Source organism: Peromyscus californicus, unplaced genomic scaffold (assembly GCF_007827085.1).
Source record: "Peromyscus californicus insignis strain IS unplaced genomic scaffold, ASM782708v3 Scaffold_14__1_contigs__length_90479793_seg_2, whole genome shotgun sequence".
Lineage (NCBI taxonomy): Eukaryota > Metazoa > Chordata > Mammalia > Rodentia > Cricetidae > Peromyscus > Peromyscus californicus.
The window spans coordinates 6511339-6525091 of NW_026294436.1; the positions used below are offsets into that span (position 1 = coordinate 6511339).

General features: G+C 43.7%; 1 long non-coding RNA gene across 2 annotated transcripts in view; it reads left to right on the plus strand.

Annotated features, from left to right (window-relative positions):
- The window catches only part of LOC128109584 (uncharacterized), a 48863-nt gene that overhangs the window by 412 nt on the left and 34698 nt on the right, over positions 1-13753 (plus strand). The window lies entirely within an intron of this gene.

A 13753-nucleotide genomic window follows, 5' to 3' on the forward strand; every position in this document is an offset into this window, starting at 1 on the left:
CCTTTGTGTCTTTCTCCCAGTGTGTTGATGGATAAGTAACTAGATTAAAGGAGCCGGGAGCCTGGGTTGGAAGGGCCAGGCAGTGGGGGGGAGATCCCTTCTGAATGGTGACCCAGGGCTCCCGCAGACCCAGGCAAGAAGGGAAAACAGTCAATTAGAGAGGAGAGAAAAGATGGAGGGAGCTGGGTTTAGCATTTGCATAAAGGCTGGGCTCTGAGGCTGCCACCCTTCGTGAGTGGTGAGAGGCAATGATTCCCAGGGCAGAGGCTGGGGTGTTACATTCGGGTGAGACACGTGGTCATTGTTGAACATCTCAACCCAAAGCCTGTGTGTACCCAGTGTGTGTGTGTGTGTGTGTGTGTGTGTGTGTGTGTGTGTGTATGTATATGTCAGGGATAATAGTAACTGGGCCAATATATAGGATGTGTGTGCACATGAGCCTCTGTGTGCATGCATCTCCACTGATGTGAGTAATCTTACCAGCAAGGTTATTTCCAGTGGCTTGCACCTGCATGGCTTGAACTGACCTAACTTCCTTGTTGAGAAACGGGCAGATTTGAGTAGGTGTATACCTGAGCATATCTGAGCGTAGTTGGACAAGAAGTATGGAGCTGGCTGACTCCATCCCACCAGCAAGAAACGCTAGCGCCTCAAGATTCCCTTGGGCTCTCACGAGCCTGAACGTAGAACTGACCCCCAGGCTCACTGGACATCTGAAATGTCTGCCCAGACCTTCCTGCATCACCTAGCCTACTGTTTCTGTGGCGTCCCTGCCCCAAGACCAGCCACAGTTAAGCTTCTCCTTTCTTTCAAATCTTTCCAATTTTCTTTTGCGGGGGAGCTGGGGAGGGTATGTATATTTTTTTTAAATCAGGTCTCGTGTATCCCAGACTGGTCTAAACTCACTATATAGCCAAATATGACCTGAATTTTGTGTGTGGAGGTGGGGGTGGCATGTGTGTGCCTGTGCATGGTGTGCGTGTGCGTGTAGAGGCCAGAGAGTGGTGTTGGATGTCTTTCTCAGTTCTTCATGTTTCTTGAGGCAGGGTCTCACACCAGAGATCATCGATTCCATTAGGCCGGCAGGCAGTGAGCTCCAGGGAAGCTCCTGTCTTTGCCTTATGCTTGTGAGGCAGGCACTTTCCCAGCTGAATCGTCTTCCCAGCCCCCAGAACCCCTGCTTCGAACTTCTGATCTGTTGATCTCGACCTCCCCAGTGACGGGATTACAGGCGTGCACCACCGTACCTGGTTTATGCCTGGCGTGCTCCAACCCTGGACTTGGGGCGTGCTAGACAAGCATTCTACCAATAGAGAGCTATTTCCCCTGCCCCTAGTACCCTCCTTTCTGAACAAGCAAGGAAAAGACACCAAGGAGTCCGGAATCCGAGTCCCCTAAGGTTACATGCTAACCCCTAGCTTTGTGACTCAGACCACGTGACTACCCTGCCAGAGATGATGTCCAGATCCAAAGTGAAGACTGTTTTAAGGGTTGAGTGAGGTCCTGTGCGAAGGGAGGGAGGGAGTCTGTATATCCTGGCCCGCTGGGACAGTCTCACGTGACACCTGTGGCCCCAGCATAATTATCCACGGTGCCCTACACTCTCCGAAGTGTCCCAGTTTGGATGATGAGTTCTATGGCTGTCCCAAATATAAGTGGGGCTGCAAGGAGTGTCTCTTCCCATCTCTGCCTCTTCCCGCTCTGCTGGGCCACTGTCTGCTAAAACCTTCCTGTGTGTGTGATGTGGGTGTACTCCTGTGTGTGAGTCAGACATGTGTGCCGTGGTGCATGTATGAAGGTCAGAGGACCACCTCTCAGGTGTCACTCCACATCTTCCTCTGTGTCATTTTGTAGTTGTGTACACGTTGGGCCACTGTGTACACCATGCCTGTGAGTTTCTGGGGTCTCCTGTCTCTGGTCCTGCCTCGATTCTGAAGCACCGGGATCACAGATGCGCCCTGCCTCGCCTGGCTTTCGGGGCGATCTAGGGATCTGAAGCCAGGTCCTCATGCTTGCACAATGAGCACCTTACCCAGAGAGCTGCCTCCCCAGCCCTTCGTGTTATTACTGAGGCATCACTTCAAGGCTCCAGCATGTGATGTACTCTTGAGAGGACTTCCTGGGGCCAGTGGGATTCCTTTCTCTCCATTCTTTCCAGTTCTTTTTCACAGGACTCCTAAACATACAACCGACGCTGGATGACTTGGTGCCTGCCCAAGACCAGAGTGGCCTCCCAGGTTCTGGGTTCAGGCCACTACTCTCTGGCCACTGGTTTAAAGCAGAAAGCTTCTAGACGTGGGGTCGCTCATGGATGTAGGGATCTACTGTGAGACAGTAATGGAGGGTCACATTTATCACCTGTTTGTCACAATCAGTTCGTAGTGTGGGCCAGGACTCACACTCTCCCCCACCCCCACATCCAGGTTTGATATTTCCATATTGCCCCGACTCACCTTTTCACCTAAGGGCAGACAGTTCCCCTCCATGTCCTGGGCTCTATGTAACCAGGATGTGCTGCATAGTCCAAGCTGATAATGTAGTTGTCATTCGATGTGGCCAACCGAGTATGCACATTTGTCTATATTCACACAACTGTAGAGCGACTGTCAAAGGCATGGCATGGTGGCACATTCCCTTAATCTCAGCACTTGGGATACAGAGGCAGGTGGATCTTGTGAGTTCAAGGCCAGCCTGGTCTAGATAATGAGTTCCAAGACATCCAGGGCTACATAATAGAGAGACCTTGTCTCAAATTTTAAAGGAAGGAAGGAAGGAAGGAAGGAAGGAAGGAAGGAAGGAAGGAAGGAAGGAAGAAGGAATCAAAGGATCAAGATAGCAATTTTAAACACAAAATTGTTTTTGAAAGTTCTGTTTAAAGTACACTAGACCCACGTGAGACACTCAGAAAGGGGCCTCAGGGTGGGGCAGGAGATCTTCGTGGCATTTTCCACCTCACGCCATATAAAGGATAGGATTTTTTCTAAAGTTTTTTCTTACAATGGTACATTGTTGAAAATGCTTTTCTATCAAATTTAAATATTTGAAACTATCCCATTGACAAGAAAACATTGTTAAGCAAAATTTTAATTAAAGAGTAATATATGATTTAAAAAAAAAAAAAAAAGACAGCCAGGGCTGGTGAGAACGCTCAATGGATAAAGACACATTCATAATTCATTCCCACAGATTCGTAATAATATTCATTTTAAAAACACACAGAAGAACTCATAAATTGATGATCTTTTGAGGAGTTTTAAAAAAGCAAGCAAAAGAAAATCACATGGGAAATGTGGTTATGTGGTTAAATATAGGTTAAAGAGAAGTGTCGAGGCTGGCAAGACTGCTCAGAGGGCAAAAGAGCTTGCAGCCAAGCCTGACAATTTGCGTTTGATCCCTGAGACACACACGGAGGAGAGGACCAGCTCCCGTCCCACAACTTGTCCTCTGAGTTCCCTGTGTGTGCAACGGTTGCACACACAAACGATAAAAAAGAAAGGAAGAGAAAAGGAAGCCCCGAGAAGCTAGAAGACAGCAGAGCAGAATTCTGGGAGATATTCTCCACGTAGGCAAGCTAACCAAGTAGAATTAGGTTGAGAGTTCTGAGGGCGCTTAAAAATTTACCCTTTCTCAGGAAGCTCCTAGGGGAAGTGCTCCCCTAAAATGAAGGAGGAAACCGGGAAAGATGAGAGGGGAAGAGAAACCAGAAGCTCAAGGAAGAGACAGGGCGGACATTCCCTCGATGAAAGGACATCGCGACATGAGAAAGTTGTTCCAGACAGAACGGGAAAACTAGAGACAGGAGATGCCCCAGTCTGACCCTTCAGTAGACACCTACGACTTAAATGACAGTTTGATTATCAGAATTGTTGATTTATTAGATTTTGGAGAAACAAAAGAGGTGTATGGGTCAAGATAATCAGGGCTGGGAGCCGTCTCAGTAAAGAAGAAGCTGGGTGTGGTGGGGTGGGTGTGTTAGTAATCCCCGCACTGGGGAGGCCAGGATGGGAGGGACCCTGTCTAAGTCAGCTACCTCAGCAAGTTCCGGATAAAACTGAGGGATCTGTCCCAAGAGAGAGAGCAACTAAGGAAGACCCCTGAAGTTCACCTCTGGCCTTCATATGAGTACACACACACACACACACACACACACACACACACACACACACGTATGTACACACACATACAAACAGAAACAAATAGTCATAGTATAAGGCCCTGCTATGAATATTCACAAAGTTGTGATAATTTAGAAGTTAACTGAAGTTGTTTGTCAGAACTATGCCCCCAGGGAGGAAAAAAACTGTTTGGGTGCCGGGGAGGGGGACAGCATCTCACTGTGTAGTCCAGGCTGGCCTCAGAGTCCTCTGCCTCAGCCTCTGACATGCTAGGGCCACAGGTTCGCAACTCCACATTAGCTAAAACGGTCTTTGGGGGTTGGTGCTCCACCTCCACCTTCCCATGATTCCTGGGGCTTGACTCAGGTCATCCAGCGCCTTTACCTGCCCAGCCATCTCCTCAGTAGTTTGGGGAGAGGACAAAGGGATGCTGTGCCCTTGTTTCTGTGGTGTGGCTTAGTCGAGAAAGGCAGTGGGGACGACACATTCTTGCCCAGTGAGGGACCCTGAAAACCAGGAGTTTTTTTTTTTTTTGGATTCTGCCTACTGCTGCGCTCAGCCAACAGCTTTCTATGTTCTTCTGAGACAAAGGACAGCCTCCAGGAGTCACTTTTTCCCTTCTCTCATATGGATCCCGGGGATTGAACTCAGACTGTCAGTCTTAGCAGCAAGCACCCTTAACCCCTAACGTGCCTAAACTGGTCCTTCATTTTGCTTCATTTTTAATTCTCCCCCTCCCCCTAGGAAGATTGTTTTTCATTTTTTATTTATTTACATTTATTTATTTATTTTGGTTTTTTGAAGCAGCGTTTCTCTGTATAGCATTGGAGCCTGTCCTGGAACTCACACTGTAGCCCAGGCTGGCCTCAAACTCACAGAGATCCACCTGGCTCTGCCTCCCGAGTGCTGGGGTTAAAGGCGTGCGCCACCATTGCCTGGCGGAAGATTATTTTTTAATAGATTTTTCATATAATATATTCTGATTAAGGTCTCCTCTCCCTCACTCCTCCCAAACCCTTCTCACTTACTCACCCACCCAAATCCACACCCTTTCTTTCTCTTTCATTAGAATTCAAACAGGCATCTAAAACAATAATAATAATAATTAATTAATATTAGAATAAGACGGAAAAAAAGGATCCAAAGAAAAAACAAGCACAAGAAACACACATAGATTTTGAGAGACACATTCTCACATACAGAAAACCCATAAAAACAAAATTGGAAAACATAAGAGACCTGTAAGGTAGTGGGGAGGAGCCCAGACAAAGTATTGAGACAAAAACCTCCAAAAATACCACTGAGTTCCTTTTGTGTTGGCCAGCTGCTGTGGATATCGCTCTGTATAAATAAACCACTGATTGGTCAGTAGCCAGGCGGGAAGTATAGGCAGGACAAGGAGAGAGGAGAATTCTGGGAAGTGGAAGGCTGAGGTAGAGAGACACTGCCAGCCGCTGCCATGAGAAGTGAGATGGAAGGTACTGGTAAGCCACAAGCCATGTGGCAACTTATAGACTAATAGAAATGGGTTAATTTAAGATAGAAGAACTAGATAACAAGAAGCCTGCCATGGCCATACAGTTTGTAAGCAATATAAGTCTCTGTGTGTTTACTCGGTTGGGTCTGAGCGGCTGTGGGACTGGCGGGTGAGAGAGATTTGTCCTGACCGTGGGCCGGGCAGGAAAACTCTAGCAACAGCCAGCCACTGCTGGGCCTGGACCCTGCCCTTAAGTGTGGTTTGCAAGACTCCATTGGAGAAAATTAGTTTTCCTTTGCGAGTGTTTAACAATGGCAGCTTGCTTCTAGGCTAGGGATGGGGGCTTGTGTCCACGTCCTGTCTCAGTGCTGGAACCCCATCTAGCTTAGACCTGTGCAGGCCTGTGCACACTCCCACAGTCTCTGTGAGTTCGTATGTGCATCAGTCCTGTTGCGTCTGGAAGGCCTTGTTTCTCTGGTGTCTTCCATCTCCTCTGGCTCTTACAGTCTTCCCACCTCCCCTTCCACAGGGTTCCCTGAACCCTGAGGGGAGGGATTTGATGGAGACATCCCATTTAGGACTCTGTCATTGTTCCCATCTGCTGCAGAAGGAAGCTTCTCTGATGATAGTTGGTCAAGGCACTAATCTATGAGTATAGCAGGATGTCCTTAGGAGTCATTTTATTACTACATCCCTTTAGCAGAACAGTAGTGTTTGGTTTTCTCCTAGGTTCAGGCCTATCTAGTCTCAGGTTCTTAGCCACCCAGGGAAGTATCAGGCATGAGTTCCATCTCATGGAGTGTGCCTGAATTCCAACCAAATGGTGGTTGGCTACTTCTACAACTTTCATGCCACTGTTTTACCAGTGAACCTTGCAGGCAGGTCACCATTATAGAGTGCAGGGTTTGTAGCTGGGCTGGTGTTTACCTTTCTCCTCTGGTAGTGTACAGAGTACCTTCCAGCACCATGAACACTAGTCAGCAGGGATGAAGGCTCTCGGTAGCCACCATCTCGATTTCTCTGTGTTTAGCGGATAATGTAGGTGTTGTCTTCAGCAACTGGGCCTTACCACCAATTTGTATAGAGAAACCAATAACCTCAGCAATAGCCTGGGTTATTTTGGGGTTTCCATGGGGCCCCGTTGGCCAACAACTTCTTTAGATGTAACCTATTCCTGGTACTCTTGATGAGAGACATCTATGTGGGACTTCATCACCCCATGTGGAACTGTATTAAAGGGTCACAGCATTAGGAAAGTTGAGAACCTTTACTCTATACCTAACCTCTCTGGTTCTGTGGATTGCAGCCTACTTATCAAGGACTTACCTAACAGTTAGCATCCAAATATAAGTAAATACATATCATGTTTGTCTTTCTCGGTCTGGGTTTCTTCACTCAGGGTGATTTTTTTCTAGCTCCATCCATTCACCTGTGAATTTCATGATTTCATTTTTTTAAACAACTGAGTGACATTGCATCGTGTAAATGTACCACATTTTCTTTTTCCATTCATCCCTTGATGGACATCTGGGCTGTTTCCAATTCCTGGCTATTGTGAACAGCAGCAATGAACACTGTTGAGCAAGGGTCTCTGCGGTGGGATAGGGAGTCTTTTGAGCTGAGTATAGCCCAAGAGTGGTACACGCGGATCTTGAGGTAGATCGACTCTAGGCCACACTGATTCCTAGGAGCTGTACAGGTTTGCACTCCCACCAGCAGTGGAGGAATGTTCCCTTACTCCACGACCTTGCTGCTATAAGCTGTCATTCACTCCATTGATCTTGACCATTCTGATAGATGGAAGATGAAATCTCAAAGTAGTTTTGATTTGCATTTCCCTGATGACTAAGGGTGTTGAACATTTATTTAGGTGCTTCTCAGACATTTGTGCTTCATCTTTGGAGAACTCTGTCTAGATCTGTACCCATTTTTAAATTAGGTTATTTATTTTCTACATGTCCGTGGTTTTCTTTTTTAGTTCTTTATACATTTTAGATATTAGCCTATGAGATGTCTGATTGTACAAATCTTTTCCCATTCTGAAGGTCGCTGCTTCGGCTGAGTGTTGGTGTTCTTTGCCATAGAGAAGCTTTTTCATCTCACAAGGTCCCATGTATTAATTGTAGAGCTTAGTGCCTGTGCTATCTGTGTTTTGTTCAGAAAGAATTCTCCTGTGTCAATACATTCAAGTCGATTCCCACTTTCTCTTCTGTCAGATTCAGTGTATATTGTTTTATGTTCAGGTCCTTAATCCATTTGGAGATGAGTTTTACGCAGGGTAATAAGTATGGTTCTATTTGCATTCTTCTGCATGCGGCCATCAATTTGACCATCACCATTTGTTGAAGTGTAAGTGGATGATAGTTCAAGTCCATGGATCAATGTGTCTGTTTTTATACCAATATCATGATTGGGTTGTTTGCTTGTTTGTTTGTTTTGTTTCTTCGAGACAGGGCTTCCCTGTGAAACTATGACTGTCCTGGAACTCTCTATGTAGTTCAGGCTAGCCTCGAACTCAGAGATCTGCTTGCTTTAGTCTCCTGAGTGCTGGGATTAAAGGTGTGCTCCACCACAGCCCGGCCACCAGGCTGTTTTTATTACTAAAGCTCTGTAGTACAACTTGAGATCGGGGATGGTGATACCTCCAGCAGTTTTTTTATTATTTGGGATTGTTTTAGCTATTCTGGGTTTTTTGTGTTTCCATATATGAAACTGAAAAATTGTCCTTTCAAATTCTGTAAAGAGTTGTGTTGGAATTTTGATGGCAATTGCATTGAATCTGTAGATTGCTTTAGGTAAGATGGCCATTTCTACCATATTAATAATACCAATCCATGAGCATGAGAGAACTTTCCAACTTCTGATATCTTCAATTTCTTTCTTCAAAGATGGGAAGTTATTTCTTGTCACACAAGTCTTTCACTTGCTTGGTTAGAGTTACCACAATTTTTTAAAGGCTATTGTGAAAGGTATTTCCCTGATTTCTTTCTCAGCTCATTGTCATGTGTATATGGGAAAGCTCCTGATTTCTGTGAGTTAATTTTGTACCCTGAAACTTTGCAGGAAGTGTTTATCAGCTGTAGAAGTTTGCTGGTGGAATTTTTAGGTCATTTGTATATAGAATCATATCTGTAAATAAAGATGCTTGGACTTCTCCCTTTCCTGTTTGTATCCCCTTGATCTCCTTCAGTTGTCTTACTGCTCTAGCTAAGATTTCAAGTTCTATGTTGAATAGATATGAAGAGAGTAGATAACCTTGTCTTGTTCATGATTTTAACGGAAATGCTTTGAGTTTCTCTCCCTCTAGGTGGATGTTGGCTGCGTGCTTAATGTAAATCGCCATATTATGTAATATGTCCCTGTACCCCTAACTCTCCAGGACTTTTATCATGGAGTGGTGTTGCATTTTGTCCAAGCTTTTTATTCGTCTAATGAGATGATCATGGGTTTTTTGTCTTCCAATCTGTTTATATAGTGGATCACATTTACTTAATTACATGTTGAACCATCTCTGAGATGAAGTCTACTTGATCATGGTGATCTTTTGAATGTGTTCATGTATTCTGTTTGCAAGCATTTTATCGAGAATTTTTGCATCTATGTTCACAAGGAAAATTAGTCCGTAATTCTTTTTCTTTGTTGGGTCTTTATGTGGTTTAGATATCAGGGTAATTGTGGCCTCAAAAAAAGAATTAGGCAACTTCCTTCTGTTTCTACTTTGCAGAATAGTTTGAGGAATATTGACATTAATTCTTCTTTGAAAGCCTGTTAGAATTCTTCCCTAAAATCATCTGGCCCTTGGCTTTTTTCGAGAGGGAGGGTTGGGAGACTTTTAATTACTGCTTCTATTCCACTAGGGATTATAGGTCTGTTCTTATACTGTTCTTGATTTAACTTTGGTAGGTGGTATAAATCAAGAAATTTATCCATTTTTTTAGGTTTTTCCAATTTGGTGGAGTACAGGTTTTTAAAATATGTCCTTGGAATTCTCTGTATTTCCTCAGTGTTTGTTGCCGTGACCCCCTTTTCATCTCTAATTTTGTTAATCTGGATCTTTTCTCTCCATTTTTTGGTTAATTTGGTTAAGGGTTTGTTAATTTTGCTGATTTTCTCAAAGAACCAGCTCTTTGTTTCATTGATTCTTGTATTATTTGTTTGTTTGTTTCTATTTTATTGATTTTAGCCCTAAGTTTGATTATTTCTTGCTGTCTACTCTTTTTTGTTTATTTCTTCTTTTTGTTCTAAAGCTTTCAGGTGTGCCGTTAAGTTACTAACATGAGATTTTTCCAGTTGTTTTGTGTAGGTGCTTGACACTATGAACTTGCCTCTTAGAGTTGCCTTCATTACGCCCTAAGGTTGGGGTATGCTCTGTTTTCATTTTCATTCAATTCCAGAGAGTTTCTAATTTGTCTTTATTCCTGCCTTGACTCATTTTTCATTCAGTAGTGAGTTGTTCAATTGCCACAAGTTTGTAAACTTTCTGTTCTTTGTGTTGCTATTGGTATCCAGTTTTAATCCATGGTGGTCAGATAGGATGTAGGACGGTATTTCAAATTTTTTGTATCTGTTAAGACTTGCTTTGTGTCCAAGTATGAAGTTAATTTTGGAGAAAGTTTCATGAGAGGCTGGGAAGAAGGTATATTCCTTTGTGTTTGGGTGAGATGTTCTGTAAATATCTCTTAGGTCCATGTGCTTTACAGTGGCTGTTAGCTCCGGTATTTCTGTTTAGTTTCTGTTCAGGTGACCAGTCTGTTAGTGAGTGGGGTCCCACTATCACCATGTGAGGGTCAATGTGTGATTTTAGCTGTAATAGTGTTTCCTTTATGGACTTGGCTTCCACTGTGTTTGGTGCGTTAATGTTTAGGATTGCAATGTGCTGTGGATGGATTTTTCCTTGGACAAGTATGCAATGTCCTACCCTATCTCTTCTGATCAGTTTTGGCTTGCAGTCTGTTTTGTCAGATATTAAATTAGCTATGTTGCCTTGCTTCTTAGGTCCATTTGCTTGGAATACCTTTTCTCTCTTTTTACCCTGAGGTAATGTCTATCCTGGATGTTAAGTTGTGTTTCTTGAATGCAACTGAAGGATGGATCCCGTTTTTGAATCTAGTCTATTAGCCTGTGTCTTTTTATTGGAGAATTAATTTCATTGATATTAAGAGATATCAATGGGCAGTGTTTGTTGACTCCTGTTATTTTGTTATTAGGGTGTAAGGTTTTTGTTTGTTTGCTTGTTTTTCTTTTTCCCTCTTTTGACTTGCTGGCCTGAGATTATTTATTTATTCCTTGTATCTTCTGGGGTGTGATTAGCCTCTCTTGATTGAAGTTTTCCTCTAGCACCTTCTGGTGAGCTGGATTTGTAGATAGATAGTGCTTAAATTTGGTTTTATTGTGGAATGTTTTTCTTTCTCCATCTATTGTGATGAAAGTTTTGCTGGGTATGGTAGTCTGGGCGAGCATCTGTGGTCTCTTAGAGTGTGTAGAACATTTGTCCAGGCCCTTCTGGCTTTGAGAGTCTCCGTGGAGAAGTCAGGTGTTACTCTAACGGGTCTGCCCAGTGTGTTATTTGGTCCTTTCCCTGGCAGCTTGTGTTAGTCTTTCTTTGTTCTGTGGTTCAGTGTTTTGATTATTATATCTGTGGGAAATTCCTTTTCTGGTGAAGTCTGTTTTGTTTTCCTTATGCTTCTTGTACCTTGATAGGCATCTCTTTTTTTAATTTATTTAATTTTATTTTATATGCATTGGAGTGAAGGTGTCAGATCTCCTGGAACTGGAGTTACAGACAGTTGTGAGCTGCCATCTGGGTGCTGGGAATTGAACCTGGGTCCTCTGGAAGAGCAGCCAGTGCTCTTAACCACTGAGCCATCTCTCCAGCCCCGGCATCTCCTTTAAGTTAGGGAAGTTTTCTTCTATAGTTTTGTTGAAAATATTTTCTGTGCCTTTAACCTGGGTTTCTTCTCCTTCCACTGTCCCTATTATTCATGTATCAGGTCTTTTCGTAGTGTCCCAGGTCTCCTGGTTGTGCCTGGGTTTTTTAGGTTTGATGTTTTCTTTAGCTGAGGAATCTATTTCTTCTGTCTTGTCTTTGGTGCCTGTTCTGTCTTCCAGCACTTGTTCTGTTGGTGAGGCTTACTTCAAAGGTTTTTGTTTTGGTTTGGTTTGGTTTTGGTTTTTTGTTTTTTACTTCCTAAATTTTTCATTTCCATTTTTACCTCAGTTTGGGTTTTGTTTTTTGGGGGGTTTTGTTTGTTTGTTTTAGTGATTCTATTTTTTTTTTTTAATGCCGAATGCCTTTTATTGAAGGAGGGAAAATGTCTTAAATACAGGCTTACAGCACAATGGAAGAACCCTGGAAGGCAGAAGTTCACTACAGATGTTTTGCAATCTTACATCTAAGCTGTTAACGCCCATTATGCAGGATACATCGACAAGGAACTTCCCTTAAGCATTCAGGAGGGTGAAACCCAGGAGGGAATTAGCATAGGGAGGATATCAAGCAAAAGTAGCTACCACAGTTAATTAATCTCTCATTCTATTGGGCATGATAAATTTAATTCAATAGTTATATACATTTCAATTGGCCTTGGAAATTATAAATTTATAAACTCAAGTTCCATTTGTTTTTGGGATACCATCTTACAAGGACTCCAATTTGCAGTAAGGCTCATTAAGGAAGGGAATGGCTCGGTTGCCTTTAGCCTACTGGCTATGGGTGGGTTAGGACTTCTGTTGGTCTTTTCTGTGTTGAACACACAGATTGCAAGCCCAGAGCCACTTTGAGATCTTTGGCAGTAGTTAACTCTGCAGCTCACACACACTATTGAGTCTGTATGATAATGAGTATTCAGAGATGGGTAATTCCTGGGGGGCGCTCACCAACCTAAGACAGAGTGCCTGTGTGGCCTGGGCAGGCCTCTCCATGATGGGTAAGGTGACCTGCTGACGTCCCATGCAACCTAAGTCAGAAGCTCATTTATTAGTAAAAGGGGGACCTGTAGGTCCCTGGCCCCCATTTTGGGTAGCTATTGCCTTGCTTGCTGACCTTGACCATGATTCTATTTCTACTTTTGTGTCTTAAACTATTTTCTTCATCTCATTTCACTGTTTGTGTTTTCATAGATTTCATTAATAGATTTATTCATTTCCTCTTTCAGGCCTTTGAACATACTCAAAATGGATATTGTGAAGTCCTTGTCTTGTGCTTTGGCTATACTGCATTTCTCAGGGCTGCTATAGCAGGGTTGCTGGGCTCTAGCGGAGACACAGTATCCTGGATATTATTGGTTATGTCTGGACATCTAGGTTTGGATGATTGTAATTCTAGGTGTTGACATCTGAGCTTGTCTGTGCTGGGTGAGTGTTTCCTTCCTTCTTTCTCTCCCCCTCTGAATCTGAGTACAGTGTGATGGGTGTGGACTGCCTGGTGCAGAATGCTTCTGAGAGCTCACCAGGTGTGGCTGCTAGGGGTCCTGGGTGGAACATGTTTCTAGGTCCTAGGGGCTGACAAGAAGGAATGGGGATGGGCTTGATTGAGGGCACCAAAAGGGTCCACAGGAGGGAGGAAAGCTGAGTCTACCTGGAGGATCTTCAGATTCCCCAGGGAATGGAGTCAGAGAGGAAAAGCAAGCCCCTGCAGATGACCCACTACAGGGCAGGGGATGACTGAGAAATTTACAGTGGCAGACAGGATGAAGAGTGAAGAGGGCCTTCTTGTAAACTATACACTTCTCTGGGATGATCAGCAAAATACCAGAGGCCACATAATTTATACAGAATAAAAGATTATTGATCACCAGGCATGGGGGTACATGCTTTTAATCTCAGTATTTGGGAAGCAGAAGCAGATGGATCTCTGAGTTCGAGGCCAGTCTGTTCTTCATAGTGAGTTCCAGGACAACCAGGGCTACTTAGAGGACCCTGTGTCCAAGAAAAGGAAGATTTTTTGACTACAGTTCTAAAGACCGTTACATCCAAAACACAGCAGTAGCTTCTGATCAGCTGCCATCCTACACGGCCAAGTGAAACAGAGCAGAGGAAGTAGCCTTGTTTTTATGGCCACTGATACCAGGAAGTGAATCCCATCCTCGTGATCTTATCTCATTTTAATCACTTCCCAACTGTATACAAATAACACCATTTGCATATTAATTTGTAGATTAAT